Genomic DNA, 23,142 nt, shown 5'->3' with positions numbered 1-23,142 from the left:
GCCCTGAATTGTAGCATTTGCAAATTTCTGTGATGCTCTGATTTTTTATGTTCAATTATTGTAATGACTTATTTATTCAGCTTTGCCAGGGAAAAAAGCAAAATTATTACTGAAACATAGATACACTTAAGAAAATAATTCACACATGCAGAAAGATGGAGACAATATAATGAAACACATGTCCATGTCCCAGAGAAAAATATTAACTTTCTGTCATATTTCCTTCAGATAATGTTGTAGGTTTTGAAAACTATGTTCTCATAAAATAAATAAAATAACTAAAGAACATTGGGAATAACAAACTAGTCCTACACAATTTTTGGAAAAAAATGAAGGCAAAAATTCTAAGATTTGGAAATATCCTTGATTAAAGTAAAAATAATTGAAAACTTAAAAAAAAAGGGGGGGGGTAACAGCAGATGTTATGTATGTTTACCTGTGAGTCAAAAGGATAAGAAAAATGGCACTTTCTACATTATATAGACATATATATTTATGATTTTGAAGTATGATTATGAGATAACTTCTGGGACCAACAACCCAGAGTTGGGCCATATTTCACAGATTAGGGACAGAGTACTCCTCCAAGAGAGTATTCTCATTCAGATACCACCTGCAAGTTAAGGGGCCACCAAGCCACTCACCCTCTGACTAGCTGACTATAATAAATTCAGGAGTTTCCACTACCTCCTCAGGTTCAATAACTCAATAGAATGACTTACAGAACTCGGGAAAATGCTATACTTATGATTACACGTTTATTGTAGCAAAAGGATACAAATCAGAACGAGCTAAAAAAAGAGAAGCATAGAGAAATGCCTAAGAGGATCCCAAGTAGGTAGTTTCCATTGTCCTCTCCCCCTGGTGTCAGGACATGTCACCTTCCTGGCACATTCATGTGTGACAATATACAGATTGTCAACCAGGGAAGCTCACCTGAGCTTTAGTTCCAAGTTTTTATGGGCGTTTCCTTATACAGGCATGATTGATTCTATTCTTGGCTATAAGATTAAACTCCATCTCCAGTCACTCTCTCCTACTCAGAGATTGGGCTGATACCACCTGGCTCAAAATTCCCAACTTTATAATTAAGTGATTGGTCTTTCTGGCTTGGCCAGCCCCAATCCTGAGTTACTTCATTAGCACAAATTACCTAGGAGTCACCCTTCAGTCATCTCCTTAGCATAAATTTATCATCAGGGCTCCCTGTGAATAACAAAGACACTCCTATCATTAAGAAAAGTCCAAGGATTTAGAGGCTACCTCCCCGAAACTTGAAAAAAGACACACGTTTTTTGTTCCATGGAAGTTTATTTTGATTTTTTTCTCCAATCAATGTATTCTAAAACATATTCATTATTATGCAATATTATATTAACTATAATTGTTGTATTGAGAAAATCAGAAATACCCACTTTCACAAAGGTTATTTATAGTGGAAAAGCTCTGGCTAGTAAGTCCATAGTCCCAAATTTATGCTTTAAGGTGATGGAAAAGACAAGAGTGTGATGTTCAAATCAGAGGCCATTGGTTCGAGCTCTAACTCTGCTATATACTAACAAGACGATCTTGGATAAATCATAGCCTTTCTGGGTCTCACCTGACTATTGTAAAATAGATATAATAATAGTATCTGTTTTGCCTGAATAACAAGTTGGTTGTGAAGTTTGTAGGAAATGGCTAATGGATATAAAAATAATATTGTCAAGCTCTTTATAAATGTTCCTTTAAGTCCTAGCTGTGCAACTCTTTACCTGTCTAACCTGACGAAAACTGTAAGGAATCAAGGGGCACATAGATGCCCTGTGACCACATTATCTGATTGGTTCACTTAAATGCACTCACTCTATCTTTTAAACAAATCTGACAGGAAGGTGTAATTATCAGCATTTTTGCAGTTAAGGAAAATAAAGTCAGAAAGATTAAGTACCTTGGCTGAATTCACATGAGTAACTGCCAGAAACTATTTAGGAGACACTTTTACACACGATCTATCTAAACGGTGGAGTTGAACTATATAATCTCTAAAATCTCTTCTAGCTCTAAAATTCCATGACTTTTTTCCACATAAAAGGATTGTAGACCATGTAGTTAAAACTGAAACAAAATAAACAAACAAACAAACGTCCTGATGACCATCTGACTTCAGAATAGTAAGGTTCAAGGTGCTGAGAGGGACTGGGAAACAGTATACATCAAACAGTGCAATTGTTTTTCACAGAAAGCTGATGAGTTCTACGTAAGGTTATTTTAGTAATTGACATAGTTGAGGTTAGGCTATGCTATGTTATGGTAACATTAAAATATCAGTGGTTTAACATAAAAATTGATTTCTCACTCATGCTACATAACAGAACAGCAAGTGTTCCCCTCAGATATTTGGCAGGTCACACAAAAGTTTAATTTTGATGTAAGCTTTCATGGAAAGGAAAGGTGGTGAAAAATCATGGGCTGGCCTTTAAAATTTCTGCTTCAGCCATTTGTTTAGCTTCCAAGGGGCAACAAAGGACAATTCTACTCTATGTCCAGAAGCTGGAAGATGGACATATTAAGTAAACAGTTGTTAATGACTACTATTGTTACTTCATTTCTGTTTTATGAACTTTTATGTTACAAATCACTTTCTTACACATTATTTCATTACTGATGACAATAAGAAGCTATACTGGCAATGGCTCGTAAATAAGCACACATCCCATATACAATTTGAATGCTGTGCTTTAAAACTTACCTATTGCTCTTTCCATTTCACTAGTGTCCTCTTGGAAGATAAACAACTTTACCTGATCATGTAAGTCAAACAGAGATAGGCAACCTACGCTTTGACTTAAATAAGTTAATTATATGAAAATTTGGGCATTAGATTTTTGCAACCATAGTAATATTTTGAGATAGAAACTGGTCATATCCATATAGTAAAACCATTTAGTTCAGGGCCCAGGAAAGAAATGAATACAGTGAAGCAAGCTGGACATTTCTCTATTTTCTCTCACATACACTTAAATATAAGTAGGATAATCATATAATTTACTTGCCCACCCCAGGACATTTTGGAGTGTGAAAGGAGATATTAGTAATTACAGTAAAACACAGTTGAGAATGCATTTGTTCATGTGCTTGCTTATTTGATAAACATTTTTGTGTATACTTTATGTCATGCACTGTTCTACTACAGAGAAGTACTAATTTGGTTTATATGAGAATTACCAAATGGAATTCAGTTAGGATACATTCAGCTGCTATGTTTTATAATGCTTAAGTGTAGCTGATGATGTTGTGGGAGTTCAAAATAAGTCACCCCAAGATGTGCTTCTGTGGTATGTGGATTGTTTTGAGCTAAGGGCTATTTTAGCTTGGGCCGAAGAGAAAGTTCTACCCCTCCCTTTAACTACCTAGAAAAACTTGAATAATGGTCCTTGCTGAGGATAAGACATTATCCGGCACAATTTTTTTTGACCCACCCATATAGCTGGGCAAACTTTTTATTTACTAAATATCTTCTCTTATCAGCCTGCAAGGACTCTTTGAAGCCATCAAGGTGCATTACCTCATCCCTAGATCATAATGTTTTATACAGCTAAATTGCCCTTTCTGTCTCTGAGCCTTTCCTATATGTGGGATCTCTCACTTTCTCATGCATGAGGGGTTCCCATACATATGTGCATATTAAACTTGGTTGTTTTCTCTCGCTAATCTGTCTCATGTCTATTTGACTATTAGACCATCCAAAAGAACCTTGAAGGTACAGGAAATTTTCTTCTTTCCTCACAGTATCATAACTAATTTTGTGGGAAGCTCTAAATATTTTCCAAATCTTATTGGGAAATAAGATTATTTCCAAATAAGGGTTAAATTATTTAGTTCAGCTTACAAGTCTAAACTTTTTTCAGTGTAAATTTAAATATAAATATAAATAAATATGTATACACACACACAAACACACTAGGGGGTACCAAAAAACCCCCTAGTTGACCAAGTGGACAACTTGGTCAACATTGCTCAAGCAGTAATTCACCATAGTCAGAAGTGTCTGAATGTTGATGGTAACCACTTTGAGCACCTCTTGTAATTGCAGAAGTCAAACATGACTTGTATTCATCTTTTGTTATCAATATATATTGAGTATTACAATTTTAGTAGCTTTTTTTTTCCTTTCTTAAAATGTGTATACTATTTTTGGCACCCTCTGTATATTATATATTTTATGCTTAAAAGTAATGTAAATATAAATAAGTTGATTTTTCATGAACAACTTTTGTTTAGTGACCCAAGTCTCATTAAATAACTTTTAGCTGTATTCATCAAATTTAGAAACAAGAAATATGCAATGAATAGAACCTCTTTAAAAAGTTTAATAATGGTGGAAATGTTTTATACATAGACTTGAAATGGAATAACAAAAAATTTTAAGGCAGAATTTTCCAGCTCTAAAATCTATGATATATTTTGTTTTCTCCTTTTTTCTTTTAAATTTTGGTAAAAAATAAAATAAAAAAATTCTTATATCATTTCTATTTCTATACAAATTAATAAAATGAAATTATTTAAGGTAATTAATATTTGAACTTACATTATTCTATTTTAAAAATAGGAAGACTGATTTTTGAAAAAAATAGTTGTGAGATTAAAAATGGTTATATGATTTTTAAAAAGGGAATTGGAATATATAAAGAATTTAAGGTAAATGTTTTGGTAAATGAAATACTTTAATCATAAATCAGTTTGAGTTGTGAAGAAGAGGACTTAAAAGTTATCTAAAAACATATAAAAATGAATCCCAACATATTAATCATAGTGATTCCCTGAAAAATAAGTAATATATATATGAAATATTTTAAAAGCTAACCTAAAACATTAGTGACAACTTGACTACTTTTTCAGGATTTTTCTGCTATGGGAAGAAATTCTCCTCTACCCTCAAGTTTCTTTTGGCTTGTCTAATAATCAAATAGACATGAGACAGGTTAGTAAGAGAAAATGAAAAAAATCTAATTACATACATATGTATGGGAACCCTGTGTCAATGTAAGAAACATCCAAACCTTTAGAGAATTTTTATAAGACTTTATTTGAGCCAAACTGATGACATATGCCAGGGAGAAAGATCTCAAATGCTCCTGAGAATGAGAATAACAGTTCTGTAGCTTCTTTTATGCATTTGAAGTTAAGGAGGGATCTAAGAAAGATTACATGGAGGTATGAAAAAGGAAGGAAGGGATTGGGTTACAGGATAGTTACCAAGATTCTGTGCTTTCCTGAGGGTAGTTATGGCTTATTTCAAAGGTGTGTAAACCTAGATGCACAAAAACAATGGACAAGGCTTCCTTAAGGAAAAGATAAACCTTCTACTAAAATGTTATATGCCTGGAGCGTGAATTCCCACCATGACCTACCCAGTTAAAAGTGTATGATCAGATCACCCTGTGAGATTACCTTCCATAGAATCCCTTTTTATTTGTACACAGTTGTCCTTTATAGCCATAGATCAATCCAAAGGATGCACTGATGACTAACCTTTTGGACATATAGTATGGTCTCACAGCGGTAGAAAGGCTAATTCGTAGAAAGTCTCAGTATCAACATCCTCTTGTTGACTGTTGAGGATGGGACAATACTGTAACCATAGGATCTGAGTTGAGGCCAAATTTTCCCCAAAAGGGAAGGGCAGGTAAATGGAAGGCAGTCAGGTTTTATGGCATTCATTGCAGGAAATAAAAACAAAGTAAAACACAAAAAAACACACACTCTGGATCATTTATATTCTATGAATTACCATGATCCAAGTTTTGCCTTCTGTCTCATTTTCTGTATTTGGCATCTGGTATAACACATAAGCCAATGAAAAGAGTATTAACAGTTATATATGGTCAGTAATCATGAACAGTTGGACTACAAAGAAAAACCCAAAGAACAAGTATAGCCATTATTATGACTAATATTGTTGAGATTTTTTGTTTGTCTGTTTTTTTTTTTCTGCGAGCACAGCCTTGGGAGCTTTCCTGTACCCCTCCCTCCTCCAATATCTTATCGGAGCAGTTTCCCTGTGAGCACAACCTTGGGAGCTTTCCCGTCCCCTCCCTCCTCCAATATCTTATCAGAGCAGCTTTCTTGCCAGCACAGCAGTTAGAGGCTTTCCCGTCAAAACAGTATTGAGCGATCACAGCTGTTAGGGACGGACCACCCTGGCACCCCAGCCAGATTTAACCAATAGTTAGCACCGCAATAGCAATGGCGCAAATCTCCCCCAAACCCAGAGGCCTAACCCTATAAAACAAAGCGCCCAACCCCAGTAAGTGCTCAGTCTTTGGGAACAATCCCGCTGAGCCTCCCGATGTAACAAACCTATGTTCTCCCTTATCTCTGCGTGCTGCTTGAGTCTTTCGGTTTCCACCGTTTTCCACAACAATATCATTAGCAAACAGGTAAAGGCAATCAAACAAATGGATTCTGAGTTCAGTATCAATCCACAGGTATGCAGTCCTTGCTGATGTCTTGCGATAGTTGTCTATCTCTGGTGTTGGTAGCTTCTTGTCCTCAAGGAGTTTTTTTTATTTTCTAGGCAGGAATAGATACTCATTTTCAGTTCGGTGCCTGATAAGGTCCTTTCCAGCAAGGTTAAGGAGTGTTTTTTATTTGGTGTCCTTTCTAATAAACAAAATCTGCAAGTGGCAGTTAATGACTATTGAAGTCTTTGTCTCCTGGGAGCTTGCTGTGAAAGAATGCATTACCAACTTGGCATTTTCTCGACAGTACCTTGGCAATAGTGTAAGATGTCACCTTTCAATAATGACAGCTCATAAGGTCCTTCATTTAAGTTCAGCTGAAATACACTGTGATGCACGAAGGAATGCAAAAACTGAAAGATGGAAAGCCAGGGAGCAGGGAAGAACCAAGCAGCTGTCTTGGGTTTCCCATAGCTCTGACTATTTGTTTAATTTACATCCATTTTTTACCCATACAGTGTTCCTACAAGTTTTCATCACTTATTTTACAATGCTTCTGAAACAATTTCAAATCTTTGGAGGTGTTCCAGGGCCCTCTGAAACAATGCAAAATTATTCCTACATATATTAAGACCATGTTTCCTCAAAAATAAGACCTATCCCGACCATCAGCTCTAATGTATCTTTTGGAGCAAAAATTAATATAAGACCTGGTATTATAATATTATATTATATTATACCCGTTCTTGCATTATGTTATGCTGTGTTATGTTATGTTATGTTATGTTATGTTACGTTACGTTACGTTACATTATATTATATTATATTACATTATATTATATTATATTATATTGTATAAGACCCGGTCTTATATTAATTTTTGCTCCAAAAGACGCATTAGAGGGGATGGTCCAGCTAGGTCTTATTTTCGGAGAAACACGGTATTTTAACCCTTAAAACAACAATGTCTAATGAAAACTAAGAAGTAATCAATTAATATTTGATGAGATAGGTTGTTGAAGCAGTTTCTGGAGACCATAGTCTCTAGGAACTTTACCAGCACGTTAGAGTAGTTACCCGTGATATCAGCCATTAGGGGCTTTCCCATTACCCTCTCTCCTCTGATATCTTGTTAGAGCAGTTTTCCTGTGGGCACAGCCGTCAGGGGCTTTCCCTTTCCCATCAGAGCAGTATCTGGCGATCACAGCTGTTAGGGATGGACCTCCCGGGCACCCCAGCCAGCTTTAACCAATCCTTTAGCGCAGCAATAGCAATGGTGCCAATGCTCCCAAACCCAGAAGCCCGCCGCTATATAACCAAAATGCCCAACCCCAGCGAGTGCTTAGTGTTTGGGAACAATCCCGCTGAGCCCACTGGCGAAATAAAGCTGTGTTCTCCCTGATCTCTGATCTCTGCGTGCCACTTGAGTTTCTTGGTCCTTGCAGCTTTCCGCAACAAGGTAAAGAGTTAACCTGAGCGAGCTTGTGAGCTAGCAAGATGAGACAGGCAAAGAGTTAACAGGAGTGAGCTTGTGAGTTAGCAGGAACGAGCTTAAAAATTAACTGCTTGGCTATGAATCTCCTGGCTAGAACTGCACCTGCAAGCTGACAAGCACCTTACATCCATCTAGATGGGAGCTGAACAGTTCCCAAGGAAGGCCAACTGCAACGACAACCCCCTGAAAGCTAACTCATCATAGATGGGAACAGAACGGTTTCCTGGAAGAAGCCCCCTGCAAGCTGACAAGCAACCTGCATCTAACATGGATGGGAATGGGACAGTTCCCAGAGAAGCCCAATTATAACAGCAGCCCCCTGCAAGCTGACAAGTGCCCTACATTCTGCATAGAAATAGAAAAATATAAAACCCCAGCTAAACAGAAACCCACTTCAGCTATCTATTCTAGACTTTGTCCTGACAACTTCTCTGTCAGTGCTTCTTTCTGAATTATGCCCCTCTGCCTCGGGGCACCTGTCTACATTAGACTCTGCCCCCATCAACTCCTCTGCTGGTGCTTCTCTCTTTTCTAAACAGAAACCCACAGCAGCTGTCTTCTCTAGACACTGCCATGGGCATCCTTGCTGCCTAACTTTCAATAAATCTTTTCTTGCTTTCTTACTTTTCTGAGTCTTGTGAATTCTGTGAATGACCAGAGGTATCAAAAATATATATATAATAATAATAATATAATAATAATAATAATATAGTATTTTTTAGCTTGGACATTTTAAAACCTCTAGAAATATTTTCCATAGACATAAAAGTCAATTATTAACATGGACATATTTTGGTAAAACCCAGGCAAAATAAGACATGTCTGTTTAATCAACAAACTTAACCTAGCTTTTGTTTACTAAGGGTTGAACTTAGATCACATGAACTTGAAAAGCATTTGAGTTAGTTTCTACATTTCTGAGAATTTTAGAACACTCAATCCTTATGAGCACTTGCCTTTCATTTTAATAATACCATGTGGAGGTAGAAAATTCTCTCATATTTACAACATACACATATAGACAGACACAAACAGAATCATTGTAGCCAGGAAAAAAACTCACTAGTTTATAAAAGGACATTTGGATCCAAGTTTTACCCTAGGAGCATTTACAATTTATATCTGTCCTTGACAAGTCAAGTTCCAAATGACCTATCCCCTTTTAAAACAAGGACAGCGATTTTTAATACCTCAAAAAAGTGGGTTGACACCTAAATGACCTCATAGGTTGATCCATTTATCTAAATACTTTATCTCTCCCTCTTTTTTTTTTCAATAAATCATTTTACATAGTTTCATTTAGCTTAGAGGAAAAGGTCTTTTTAGATTCTGAGACAGTCTCTCATATTTTTCTTTCCATTCATTCTGCCTAATTTTATAGCCATCCTTTTCTAAATTAATTTAGAAGTATCAAAGGATCCTCATTTCAGCCACTGTAGAATTAACAGGAAGCTGACTCTCACGGGGCTTGTTGGCCTCAGAGGCACAGATTTCCCATATTAATTTTGAGATCTGTAGAGTCTGAACAAACTTCTAGTGAAAACCAGTCTTTACATGCATGTTTCTGGAAGAGCCAAATGCAGTGGATATCCCTGGAGGACCCCTTTATGACCTAGAGGACATTTTTCCTCAGGCAACCCCACAAAGATTCTTAGGAATACCCAGGCAAGGGCCAGCGAGAGCTTACCTAATGCCGCCAGAACATTGATGGTTTCCAAGGCAAAGGCCCTTCTCTCAAGCCCCTCTCTCAGGGTGAAGACATTCCAAGGGACCCTGTCCATTTCCCCCAGGGCTCCCGCTGATTTTTCTGGGATCACTTAGCTACCTCACTGACCGCTTCTTCATGCCCATCTCCATCACTCCAGATTTGGGGATCTGCACAACTATTGTCACCTACTGGCTATTTGGGTTGGGAAAGCAAGTGTCCTATTTCAGAGCTAAAGAGATTTCAGTTTCTCATTTAACCAGCAAAGACTTTATTCAGACTCTCGGTAAGCAATCAAATAAAAAAGGCAAAATCAAAAGCAGCAACACATTTTTGTTTTCCTTTCCTTAGTTTATCTAAACCCTTATCTACATGGAGGATTTTCTAAAAACAATTCAAGTAAAGTCATGACCTGCTACTTCGAGGAGGGCTGGAATTCTGAGAGAAACTCACCCAAGTTCACCGGAGGTGGAGCAGGGAGCCAGTGCAGCAGAGTGGGCCCTTGCTTGTACCTAGTACCAGGTCCAGGTCTGCGGGGTGCTCTTGGTGGGCTTCTTGGGAATCCTGCTGACTACACAAGGAAATGTCAATGTTAAAAATGTCCAAACATGTAAAACATTTTTCTAAGAATTTATTTGACAACATATCCCAGAGAGCAAAATCTCAAATGCTCCAGGGAATAACAGTTTTATAGCTTCTTTTATGCATGCAAAATTAAGGAAATGAAAGGAAAATGACATGGAGGTGGGCAAAAACAAGGTGACAATTGGATTACAGAATAGTTAACAAAATTATGTGCTTTTTTGAGGGTGGTTAGGGCTTATTTTAAAGGTTTCTTAATCTTGATGCACAGAAACAGAAACAATGGATAGGGCTTGCTTAAGGCAAAGATAAACCTTTTACTAAAGAAGTTATATTCCTGGGGTGTGACCACCCACCATGACCTGTCCTGTTAGGAATTTAAAATCAGATCACCCTGGGAGGTTACCTTCCATAGAACCCCTTCTTTTTCCATGCACATTTGCATACATAAGAGAGTCAGAGACCCCACATACATAAGAGGTTCAGAGACAAAAAAGGAAAATGAGGTATTTAAGGCATTCTGAGCTAGAAATGCGATAATAACCTTGAAGCTTCAGAAGGTAATTGAAGGCAGAGCATAAATTCTGTAACCAGTAATTTGCTCTGCCCTATAGACAGATTATCTCTAACAATCTCGTTATGAGCAAGGCCTCTCATTCAAATTCTAGGTAGTTAAGGGGAAGCAGAAGTTTCTCTTGAGCCTGCAGGAGCTTGGTTGCCTTTAGCTTGAAACAATCAGCAGAACCCCTCTACACTGCATTTAAGATACTAGAAACCAAGGGACCCAGGAGGTAGACAAAACCACTAGCACATGGATCTCCCATAAATACCGCTCAAACCTAAATATTAAATAGCACATGAGGAAATCCACCTCATGAGAGTTAGCAGACACAGCAGTCCATTTTACCTTTATCTGAAAATTATCTTTTAACAGACATTACAAAAATATTTCAAATAGTTACTAAAGTGGTTTGATAGAACAGGATAAGCAATCAGGAAAGATGGTATTTGTTTTTCCCCAGCAATAAAATAGCCAAGAAGTGTGACAAAGAGAGACATATGTAAGGCAGATGTACTTGTGGCACAGAACTGCACACAATGTCAGAATGAGTCGAGACCAGTGCAAAGAGGGAGAAAACAAAGGGAAAGAAGTGAGGGAAGAGATATTGTTCAGCAAGTTATTGCAAAGAGGAAACAAAAGGAACCTACAGATGTAGAGACTGTGAATTTAACAAAGAAATTATCAAAAGCATCTGATAAGACAATAAAATGCCTGTCAATGACAACAAATGCTACCTCTGTAAGTTCTAAAGGCAGAGGAAAGTGAATGAAAGAGTGATAAGGCCCAAATCCCCTTTAAAAATGCAAGATGAGGTAAACCACACAGGAAACACTGGATGAAAATGAACAGAAACAGAAGAAAGTCACATTTCTTTTATTGTTAACATTCTTTCAAATTACAATTAACTGTTAAATATTTGCAGGTTCTCTTTACGCTTATCCACCACGTTCACTTTCACATGCTCCTGAGTAAAATGAGCATTTTATTTTCCCTGGCATCACTCCATCTTCCTCACTCATCATCTCAGATCTTTCTCCTTTCCTTTCAACTATTATCTCTTAAAGAGATTCAATGCCAGTCAGCATTGTTTCTTTAATGCAGTAAACCCTCAATTTTATAAGTATGAAAAAACATTAAGAAGAAAGTGTAAGTTGAAGTGTAATACATTAACAGGGAGCTTGTGTTCCATATTTTAACATTAACACAAACACAGAACAAGAAGAAGCATACCATTCCAACTGTGTCTTTGTAAGGAGAAACTGCGATTGTTTTATCGGTATTAGAAATAAAACTCAGCTGATACATATGGGTTTGAGTATTGTTACATTACCCAAGGTGGCCTGTCTTGTATACTGTTTAAGAGGACATACTTTAACACTTTCCTGCCTCTTAAGATTTAGACTTTTGGAAAATAACAGTAAATTTTAGGAAAGATTAATTAAAGGAAAGAATCAGATTATTAAGCTCCAATATATTATTGATGTAGAATATTTTCTTTGTGAGTGAGTGCCGGGATGGCGTCTTGTGAAACCGAAGAATGGAAGCACAGACCAAGGAGAAGCAAGGAATTGTAAAAGAGGATAGTTTATTTAAAGTAAAGAGTAAAGAGTCACAGCTCACAGAACAAGAGGGGGGTCTCGATTGGGTTGCCCAGTGACTGACGCAAAAGTTCTTACCTTTATACCTTCCTTTGCCTGCTTGGGGAAGGGGGCTGGCACCTTCTAATGGAATTCATTTATCGGGTTTGTCCTGTTTGCCCATTTTGAAAGGATTAACAAACCCATTCCTATCTATCAGATTTGCTCCTTTGTCCAGACAAAAGGGATTTATGAGATCATTTATTAACTTCAAGGTGTGTTCTCATATCTTTGTCCTGGAGTGAAGGAGACATTCCAGAACCTGGAGTTTCAGCATATGGCTGCCTTTTGTTTATTCCACCAGGGACCTCCCGGTTTACCTAACAACGTGCTAACTAATCTGGCTTATTATCAGGAAATTGTCTTTTTAGCTATAGAATAATGTGTAACACAAAAAAATGCATGAATCATCCTATTTGAAATTTTCTCATCATTTTTCAAATTACAGATTTCATATTATAAAAAAACAGTAGTAACAATAATAAAAACAACTACAAGGTGAATATCCAGATATTCTGCCAAGTATATTATTCATAATAGAATATGAACAGAAAGAATCAAACTCAAGCTCTCGTCATGGTCATCATTCTATTTTTAAGAATTAAGCTTTATTAAAATTTTGTAAATTGTCTTGTAAAACAAACATGCTTTTAAATCACCCATTCAAAAATTTTACCAATATTACTTACATTTATATTATTATTGATAAGAATTAGCTAGCATTCAATTCATTTATATTTATTATTATTTCTTATTTTCAGATAAACTGAGAAACAGTATCGGAGGAAATTTTCCAAGAATGTATTCATATATATCTAATAATTCACTATTTTTTCTGTTATATCCTGAGCCATTACTTTTGTTTTCAATTCTCTACCCCAGAATTTATATGCTTTTGTTTTTGTGGTTTAAATTTAACCTAATTTAAATAAAACATTCTGAAATGTTATATAAAGTAGCTGTTGTGACCTACTGAAACTCCAGAGTTGTTATAAAGATTAGTATAAAGGGAAAACATTGAGCTACAGAGGATGCACAAAGAAATCTTATCTGGACTTCTCTTATCTGACTAAAGCACAGCCTTCTGAAAACACAGCTGCCATTAACCCACCTCTGAGGGAGTTTCCTATGAATTCAGTTGCCATGGAGACAGAATACCCACTACTATCAGCATCAAAAAGGCCCAATAGAACCTTTGCTTCTCATTGAAGCCCTAAACCTTCCCACACCTTGTGTTAAGTTTGGTATACAAACTTTTATCTCTAGCCATTCAGTGAGCTACTTATCACTGACCAACTCCCACATGTCCATGTGAATAAACTTTGTTTCTTCTCCTGTTAAGCTGTTTTTTGTCAGCTGATTTACAGGTGCCCATCACTGGACCCAAGTTGGAAGCGGAAAAAGTTTTTCTTCCCCAAAGTTTTCATGACTAGGGTAGGAGGGCTGGGACTCCCTGCTAGAACCAGAGACTGCAGCTTAGATCCCAGGACCTCTGACCAATCCAGCAAAAATAAACACTTTTACTAGTCAGACTCCTAGATCTCTGCTTGGGGTCTGGTTCAGCAAGGACAGCAAGAGCCTCTTATATTTTCTAAAAGGAAGTTTTACAAAATTTAGAATTACAGCAGAAAACTTTTGATTAGAACTAGTTCTCTGGATACTGTGACTCGTTATATATAGCCATGGTATCCTGTTTGTCTGTCTTTTGTGTTGTTGCTTATCATAAGGAGGAGAATCATAGGCCTTATAAACCTGTTGTTCTAGCCCACATCACAGGCTGCTGAATTTGTGACTCACCAATAAAAGTAGATGAGGTTCTCCTCCCATCTCAGTTTTGTGTCCTAAGAACTTGACTTTGGAGCCAGAGAGAGAGTTCGCTCTGGTTTTCTGACTGCCTGGGGTGGGCTGAGGGCAGATGGTCAGATCTGTGTTGATGTAAGAAACATACAAACCTGTAGAGAATTTTCTTAAAGAGTTTATTGGCGCAAAATTGACAATATGTGCCAGGGAGCAAGATCTCAAATGCTCTCAAGAATAACAGTTTTACAGCTTCTCTTATCCATTTGATATTAAGGAGGGAATTTAAGGAAGAGTATGAGTACATGGAGGTGGGGAAAGCAAGGCAGGGATTGAATTACAGAACAGTTAGCAAGATTATGTGCTCTCTTGAGGGTGGTAATGGTTTATTTCAAAGTTGTGTTAACCTAGATGCACAGAAACAATGGACATGACTTGCTTAAGGCAAAGATAAACCTTTTACTAAAAAGTTATATGCCTGGGGCATGACTACCCACCATGACCTGCCCAGTTAAGATCACCCTGTGAAGTTACTTTCCATAGAATCCTCTTTTTCATCCCCATCAGTGATTGGAGTTCAGGTTGTGTGCCTGAGAATTAGCAGCCAGCCAGGCAGAAATATGAGCAGCCTGGACACCCCATTCGCGGCTGGCATCTTACTGAACATTACCAGCTCTCAGGTATTTCATTTAAGTCTAAAAAAGAAAATCTTGTCTCGTTCCTGTTGCCTTTGCTACTGCCTGTAGCAATGGGGATTCTTGTGTTCTCTCTCCTTGGCTATTTTTTTTTTTTTAATCTTTTGTTTGTTTTTTATTCTTACTTTTTTTTTTTTTAAAGGTTTTTGTTGTTGTTGTTGTTCATTTTCTCCCTCTTTGGCTATTTTTAGTCGTGGGGGCTGCATCTTTTGTGCCCTCTTTGGGGACACCTTTTGTGTCCATGGGTAAGCCATAAAAAATACATTGGTTTGAATCAGATGTAAAATGAGTATACTCTCTGAACCTAGGTTAGAATCCCAGGCTTCTTAGTTTGGAAGGTACCTCTAAGGATGATTTAGAAGGTCAATGGCTCCTTTGAGAAAATGTAAATCTCCCAAGCTGGCTCCACTAAGACCTCCCTTTCCTACTTTAGCCCCTCAACTATCCAGTTATTCGAACTTTAGGGTTGGTACCCCAATACACTTCAGGGGCTCTTAAGGGACTCAGTGACCCACAAAGAAAATAAATGGACTAACTGGAAACAAAATTTATTCCACAGTCTCCATAAGATTACATGTCAGGGCACAAGAAAATGTTAAAAAAAAGTATCTACAAATATTGATGGAAAGCTTTAGAATTCATATTGAACAGGTAACAACTTCTTCCCTCTGCCAGAAATTCAGATAAAATTTTAAACTGGGGCAAAGAAGAGAACTGACTCATATATAAACGAGTGAATTTTATATTACTGTATTTATGACTGACTCATTACTAAAATTTTATAATGAAAGTCATTAAGATCTCTACTTTCATTTGTCTATCTGTATGTATATACGGGTATACTATATTATGCATAGGTGATATTTACCTATCTTTGGAGGGAATTACCAAATTAATAAAGGAGCTCTATTCTAATTGGCTTAGAGAAAAATAAGCCCTTATATAAATTAGATAGTTCTAAAACTCACAGAAATGTAGGAACTAATTCAAATGATTTTCAAATTCATGTGATTTGGATAAGCCCTTGGTGAGAAAGAGTAGTTTAATATAGTTGGTGTAATAAAACTGGCATGTCTTCAGAGCTGACAGCGTTAGCTGTTATACAGACATGCATTTTTATTCTACTGGAGCTTACTAGACAAATATGCTAATATTATATCTACTAGATACTTAAGATTATAAAACTTATAGATTTAATTTTAATAAAATTGTGTCATGGTTCTGACAAAGTTTATTTCAACAATAATTTGCTTGATAATATGTCTGTGTAAAAGTAGTTTCCAAAATCTTTTTGGTAACTTGAAACCTTAGAATTATTCTAAGTAATAGCTATTCAATAAATATCTAGATTATTTCTAACTAAGTTAAAATGCTGAAGCATTAGTTGCTAATCATATATGTATACATATAGACTTCTTGCAGAGAAACTAAAAATTTGGGTCAGTTAATGAACTTAATGGTCAGTTCATGGTCTTTCTATCGCATTGAAAAATTGTACTATAAAGAAGTACATGTCTCTAGAAATTGTGAAATTTATATATTCATGAAATTTGCTAATCTACAAAATACTGACATATGATACGTAATTCTTAATTGTTTATTTCATAGTTTGTAAAATGAAGGTTACTATTGAACAAAAAATTATAATCAATGCATGCAAATAAAACTGAACAATTAGGGTGAAGGGAAAAACAAAACAAAACTGAAAAGTATATTAGTAAGGGCTCCCCAGAGAAACAGTATATAAAATAAATAAATATATATGCCTTATAAATTTATTATAGGAATCAGTTTATGTAATTACGAAGGCTGAGAAATCTCATAATCTACCATGTACAGGTTGAAAACCAAGGAAAGCCATGATGTAGTTCTGAGAACCAGGAGAACTAATGATATAAGTCCCAGTAGAGCACAGGAGAAGACTGTTATCTCAGCTTATTAGTCTGGCAGAGTGAATTTATTCTTCCTCTGCCATTTTGTTCTATTCAGGTCCTCAATGGATTGATTAATGTCCTTTAACATTGCATAGGGAGATCTGCTTTATTCAATCCACCAATTCAAATGCTAATCTCATCCAAAAACACCCCCAGGGACACATCCGGAAATAATGTTTAATAGGGGTACCCCATGTCCCAGTCAAGTTGTCAAATAAAATTAACCATTATAAAAAGTACTCAAGGAATATAGGATGTATTTTTATTAAGGGAACAATAAAAAGAATAATTTTGTCATAAGGTAGTTATTTAGAGGTTGTTTAAAGTTAGTTCCAAAAGGAGAAAAAGAAAAGTGCAGGACAAAAACCTGAAAAGATATAGGAAGTTTTAAAGGGTCTGCAATAAAGAAAAGGAAAACGTTTGGGGAGGGGAGGGGAGAGACAAATCTGGTTGAACAGATAACTAAGAATTGTTTTAGGACATATGATCCTATTAAATCAAGTTTTCATAGCTTTTGACATTTTTGACAACTTTTGATATTTTCCGTTCCCAAAATCATATCCGAAATCAAATTTTGATCTTGAGCTGACTTTGAGGTTTCCCTGGGGAACTTAAAAGTCTCAAAGAGTTTGTTCTTTCACTTGGTAAAAGAAGAGGTATTTATAAAATAATTAGGTTTATTTGATATGTTGACTGTCATGAAAAACATTGTCAAATAAGAAGAGAGGCTTAACCTTCTATAGGTTATATTTGTATGAGTAAATGTTATCAATATAAACATTTCAGGAATTATATAAAATTCCTGTAATTTTTTTAATGTCCTTTCTGTCCATAATATGTCATTATGCTGCTTTATCTGATGGTAGAAAACAATGGTATAAATGTTATCATTCATAATTCTACTTATTTAAAATGTTGTACATCACAAAAACACCAAATTTCCTTGTCAATTATATTATTTTAATTAATTCTGGTCAAATATTTAACCACAGTTATTTTAAGTTTCTTGTCATCCACAGGTAGTTATTATTTTACTCTGATGCTTTCCTGAAACTTTTTGCAGTCAGCTACAAGCCAGAATGTTTCATCTTCAACAAAAGGGACTGTCTCAGAGACCCATGGAAAGGACAATGACAGGTATTCTGAGGTATATGCCTCTAATAATGTTAATAACTTTGAAATTATACCACTGGGTCGAGTAAGGATTTCTAGAACTCTAGTGGAGAAGCTGATGGGTTCATAAAACTACTAAATGAAGAACAGCAACTAATTACATGAGATTAAATGAAGTGATAAATAATTATAAATTTTTATGAACTCTTTTTTGGAACATTACTTGTTCTTTAGTGTTCTATTTTCCAGATTTAAGGCACCCCTTTTCTCTTTTCTCTTAAGCTATCTCTAAATTAGAGAAATGTAGATTATACTTTTGCACACAGAAGTAAAACATTTATCTTTTCTCCCTCTAGAATTCATTAAGTATTCTTATTAAGTATTCTTACATGGGAATATAGTTATTTGCATAAATTCAATGAGAATCTGTTCTTATAACAGAATATACTTAGGAAAATTGATCATATTATCAAAGATTTAACTGGAATGTCATATTTGAGAATGATATACACAGAATATTGAAAGAACATCCAGCCTAAGAAAAAAATCTTACAAGCATTTATTTAAGCCAAACAGATGACAAGTGACAGGAAGCAAAATCTCAGTGGATTGAGAAATGCTTCCAAGAATGGTAGTTCTACAGCTTATTTTACATATTTGAATCAAAAGAGAAGATGCCAGGAAGTTTACATGAAATCCATTGGTTGTAGATTATGTAGGTGGGAGAAAGCAAAGTGGGAAAATCTCTGGAATTGAATAAAAAGTAAAACAGAGACCCGTGCTTCTTTTAGGTTGCTGGGTATAGGATAGTTAACAATTACAGCACATAGAGATGGTATTTAGGGAACTAGATAACAATGAGGGGTTCTGTAGTCTCCTGTTCTTGTAGGAGGTTGTACCCTAAGGGGTCTGGAAAAGAAGAGTACTTTGACATTCCAAGGGTATGTTATCTTAGACGCAAAAAAGAAAATAAACAGGCTTACTTAAGGTAAAGAAAGACCTTTTTCAAGGAAGATGCAGACCAAGGATGTGACTACCTGCCATGATCTGCTTTTTAGTTAGGGATTTTTATGTTCAGACCATCCTATGTGGTTACTTTTGGTCTGTGAGTTTGTAGGACCTCCCATGTGGGCCTCCCCTGAACTTGTCAGGTTTAGTATGTGGCCCTTTTTTGTCCACAAGAATCAGATGTGACTACAAAGTTTCAAGGAACTAAGATGACTTTATAAGCCAATGTTTACAAAGCCTTCTTTGGAAAAACTGGCCTGATACTTGGCATATACGGGTTCTGAGCCTTACAGGTAAGTGAAGAAGGTCACTCCCTGGCAAGCTCAGGAAACTTACGATATTTAGGGGGTCTTTGACAAGAGAGAAATTCGCCCAAATCTAGAGGTAATGCAGGTAAAATATAATGATGAGGTCTTGGCTTGGGTTAGCTTCTAAATGTCCAATCTGAGGCCCTATATAGAAAGTTCCACTAAAGCAAATTTAAAAAGAAGCATATGTGGTCAATTACTATTTGTGCTGCACTTATGAAAATAATCAGGCCAACTTTAATGAGACTTAGCTTATAAACAAAAACTATCTTACTTTGATTATCTTTGATCAAAACGGGAGTTACTATAGAGATAAATTTTATGTTCTAATGGAAATTATAACCCACCGTGTGGTTATCAGATTCTGCTCCTTTTCATTGTCTTTGAGTTATTTTTCACCTCTTTGTAAATTGGATCCTGCTATCTTTAACATTTGCCAGAAATTGATTTGTCAATAATTAATGTTTCCAATTTTTCTCCCACTCTCCTGACTTGGTATCACTGAGAACTAAAAACTATCCAGATCTTTACTGAGACTCTAAGCTGTATAGTAGCTACTCTTTCCCCAAAGCCCTGGAAGCCCAAGGTAGGCAACTTGACAGAAACTTCAAAGGCCTTACCATAGCAGCCTGGGCCACTCAGGGAGGTCACCAAACATCTGCATCTTCCACGCTTTGCCCCTGAAAATAACTATGACTATGATACTGATATCTATGCCATCACCAAAACCACAAACTACCAACTGGGAAATCCACCAGATTGCCACTGCTGTTCTCATTCCATCATTTAAACACACGTTGAGCCTTCTATCTAGGATCTCCTTGACTATCTGTACTCTGGACTCAAAAACTAGGCTTATAGTCTGTTCCAGCTGTTGCTCTTTTCTTATCATTTTGTTCCCCTATAAATGCCCCTAATTGGATGCTTGACTGCTTGCATTATATAGAAGCCTAACTTTGATGTGTGCTAGGTTATCTCTTGCACCACTGCCTCCTTAAGTGAAAGACACCCATTTAACTTGATTGATCTTACCTAGTCCCAGGACTGGGAGACTGGTTTATGGGCAATCACCTTAGACTTGCCTTTTTCAGCTTATTTATTTATTTAGTTAGTTATTTAGTTATTTAACCAATGCTCATTTTCCCCTTTGCAGATTTCTTACCTCACAATTTCTAATCTAAATCTCTTCCCATACCAGTCAATATAGCTTCTTTTTTTGTGAAACCTATAGGGAAGTTTCAAATGGGGAAATGTACAGACCCACTTGGATTGCAGAAGCTGGTATAAAGATCACTGCAAAGTGAAACCATTTAAGCTACAGAAGATGCAAAAAGAAATCTTATCTGAACTTCTTTGATCTGACTAAAGTAGAGCTTCCTAAATATACTGCCATTAACTTCCCTCAGAGAAAGTTCCCTGTGAATTCAGCTGTCTTAGAGACAAACTGCCCATTTCGATCAGCATCAAAAAGCTCAATAGAACCTTTTATACCTTCCCATTGAAACCCTAAATGCCCCTCTCCATTTTTTTTAATTTTGGTATACAAACCTTTATTTCTGGCTATTCAGTGAGTTATTCATCACTGAACAACTTTTGAGAGCTTGAAAGTGTAAGTAACCTGACTTTTTTGCTTGTTAATCTGTTTATTGTCAATTGATTTTCAGACCCTGTAAACTGGGACCAAGCAGGAAGAGGCAAAATATTTTTTCTCTCAACACATCTTACGTATATTTTAAAAATGACATAATCTGTTTCCCTGAAAATAAGACCTAGCTGGACAATCAGCTCTAATGCGTCTTTTGGAGCAAAAATTAATATAAGACCCGGTCTTATTTTACTATAAGACCGGGTCTTATATCATATCATATCATATCATATCATATCATATCATATCATATCCTATCCTATCATATCATATCATATCATACCGGGTATAATATAATATAATATAATATAATATAATATAATACCAGGTCTTATATAAGATCAGGTCTAATATAATCTAATATAAGACTGGGTTTATATAATATAAGACCAGTCTTATATTAATTTTTGTTCCAAAAGATGCATTAGAGCTGATTGTCCGGCTAGGTCTTATTTTTGGGGAAACACGGTATTATTACAAAATATGTGTTTCTATTGTTCAAGTATATTTAATGACTTTATTTCAATTCATAGTTTGTAACTAAAATAAAAATAAGTGTTTATTGCAGATTAAATTCTGGTTAAAAATGGCAGACTAAGCAAAATGTTTCCCTACCCTCCATACTAATTTTGAATTTAAGTGACAAAAATACATTATTAAAAATAATGTTAAGTTAAAAATAATGAAACCACATTAACACTGGGAAAAGGAGAACTCTCATTAGAGAATCTGAAAGATAAAAGGCATACATAATTGGATAGTAGAGAAATCACAACAGTAAAACCTTAGCCTGAGAAAAGCAAGGTATGTATTGTTCTTCCCAAGAGATATTTTCCCCTCAAGAGAGTTTTTAAAGTGTTACAACCTCAAAATCAACAAATATACAGAAGAGGAGACTGAGGAATTAGAGCATTTGGAGCATATTATCAAATCAGGCTTTGGCTGGTTTTCCATTCTTAAACCAACCAGTAGAAAGGAACAAACTTTGTCTTAAGGACTAACCCTCCATAGAAGGAGGAATCTTTGTCTGAAGAGGACTCCTGGTTAGAACTCTGAGACTTGAAAGACAAGTAGAGCAGAAATAAGCTACTTCACCAGTTTGCAATAAATCCTAAAGTAAAAGGAAAACAAAGGCATTCAGGAGAGAATAACATTAAAGAATACTATCTCACAAATACACTTTACTTTTGAAATGGTGGATGTCATCAAATTAACTGCCTTCTTGCAGCCCATGCATCCTATAGAAAACCCTGATTGCCAAATTGTACAATCGCCTAACACAGAACAGTCACCAACCCATGCAAAAATTACTCTATTAAAGAGATAACCCCTAATGTTACAAGAAAAAAAAAAAAAGCTTTGCTAATCTCTTACACAAATGAATATATTTTACCCATCAATGTGAATAAAGAATCAAGGATCACTGGACACTGAAGGAAAAAAAAAATCAATAAAATAAATGTGAAAAACAATGAAAAATTGAAAAAGTGACACTAGGAGATTGAAAATCTTTAGGATACAAAGATAACATAAAAAAAGTTCTAATTACTACCCTCAGTGAGATCCAAGATAAAACCATAAAACAAGAAAATGATTAATGGAAAAGGAAGAATCTGAAATAGATCCTGGTGAAGAATATTGCATAAAGCATGGAGATAAACAAGATAGGTAAAACACGGAGATTACCAAGTGTTCTTTGGTGCAGCACTGGCCTTGACTTTCTAGTTTCTGTTTACTGGGTTCTTTCACAACTTTAAAGGGTCTTAGCTTAATGTATGAATTGTTGATTGGTAGAAATTCTGATAATATTTTTCTGTTAAAAAAGATCTCCCCAAAGTTTACAGATTATGGATATTAACCAGTATGAGTCAAACTCAGCAATCTTAGGCTAGCGTTATCAAAAACTCCTAGCTTCTTAAATGTTCCTTGGTATGACTTTATAGCGGCATTGGTTTCCTCCTTGAGTTAAATAAAATATTTGGTACATGTTTATTTAATATTTGCATGGGAATCATGTGTGTTTAACCTTTAACAATCGTGGAAGTCATTTACTTTGACGCCCAAGTAAACGTACTTGCTGAAGTCAAGAAAAATTGCATTGCCAGGAAATTGCACCTCGTGGGATCCTTAAGCCCTAGCAAACCTTTTTCGACTCTCAAAGTGAAGCCCAGAATTTTACATTTCCTGACTCTCTAGTTGTACTTTTTATTTTTTCCTA

The 23,142-nt window shown here is 35.8% G+C and overlaps 1 long non-coding RNA gene across 9 annotated transcripts in view; it reads right to left on the bottom strand.

The window, feature by feature from the left end:
* The window catches only part of LOC109449577 (uncharacterized), a 473,005-nt gene that overhangs the window by 280,111 nt on the left and 169,752 nt on the right, over positions 1-23,142 (bottom strand). For all 9 annotated transcript variants that reach the window (XR_012494658.1, XR_012494653.1, XR_012494647.1 and 6 more), the window contains one exon: positions 10,097-10,214. This is a non-coding gene — a long non-coding RNA (uncharacterized LOC109449577). The remainder of the gene's footprint in view (positions 1-10,096; positions 10,215-23,142) is intronic.

The sequence above is a fragment of the Rhinolophus sinicus genome, linkage group LG01 (assembly GCF_036562045.2).
Source record: "Rhinolophus sinicus isolate RSC01 linkage group LG01, ASM3656204v1, whole genome shotgun sequence".
Classification (NCBI taxonomy): domain Eukaryota; kingdom Metazoa; phylum Chordata; class Mammalia; order Chiroptera; family Rhinolophidae; genus Rhinolophus; species Rhinolophus sinicus.
Note: the sequence above shows the minus strand (reverse complement) of the source record. Positions and strands in the feature narration are given on the sequence as shown.